This window comes from Penaeus monodon, chromosome 15, assembly GCF_015228065.2.
Source record: "Penaeus monodon isolate SGIC_2016 chromosome 15, NSTDA_Pmon_1, whole genome shotgun sequence".
Classification (NCBI taxonomy): domain Eukaryota; kingdom Metazoa; phylum Arthropoda; class Malacostraca; order Decapoda; family Penaeidae; genus Penaeus; species Penaeus monodon.
The window spans coordinates 5,348,838-5,349,571 of NC_051400.1; positions in this window are offsets into that span (position 1 = coordinate 5,348,838).

Genomic DNA, 734 nt, shown 5'->3' on the forward strand with positions numbered 1-734 from the left:
CCAATGTGTACTTGATTTGTAAAAGGTGTATGCTTAGAAATATTTAATTTTTTCAAACTACCAGTTAAGTCATAGGCACTATTTACTGTAGTAATGAATGTTAATGCAAGTAACATTCATTACATTTTATAATATATCTCTTGCAGATTACTATTTAGAAATAAAAGAAAGTAATGTAGATGGCATATGAATTTAGATCTATAAAGTTACATAAATCTTTAATAGAGAAAGAGGTTTTAATTCTATATTGCAGACACCAAGCAATGAAACATGGAACATGTGGAATTTGACTTAAAAGACAAACCAGTTCTACTCCATTTTGGGCAGTACTTTAAATAAAAACTATGAAAGGAAAAGTCTTCATGAGAAAAAAAAAAGACTGGTTAGCTATCATAAGGTCCTGATAAGCAACTTGCTGCCTCATATACTGAATTTGGTTCATTTTTTTTTTTACAAAACATTTAGTATATACACAAGTGCAGCCATATGTACATAAAATATGTATGCTGACATGCATGCAATTTATGCATATATATACACTTCTTTTGGACTGCACTCGAACACTTTCTTTACCCCATTTGTTCCACAATACTTTCCCAAACATAACACATCAGTACCATAGTACCCTGCGGTGCTGTGGGAGTACCTATGGTTGTTGCAAGATTTCAGATAAAACAAATTTTACATCTAAATTTGAAGTTGCTCACAATCTTCAGGTAAGTTATGTCATATGA